Genomic DNA, 202 nt, shown 5'->3' on the forward strand with positions numbered 1-202 from the left:
AATACACGTGCAGTCACTTCAGACGTATCGGGAAATCAGCTGGCGGTGACTGGCAGAACAAGAAAAAAAGAAAATAATTTGATAATCGCTGTTATAACAAACCCGTAAAAGGCGTTTTTCCCTGGGATTCTGCATCCTTGTGTGGAAGTTTTTTTTTTTCGAAAATGAATTTAGGTAGATATGGACAAATAGACCAAAACAA

The sequence above is a fragment of the Penaeus monodon genome, chromosome 22 (genome assembly GCF_015228065.2).
Source record: "Penaeus monodon isolate SGIC_2016 chromosome 22, NSTDA_Pmon_1, whole genome shotgun sequence".
NCBI lineage: Eukaryota > Metazoa > Arthropoda > Malacostraca > Decapoda > Penaeidae > Penaeus > Penaeus monodon.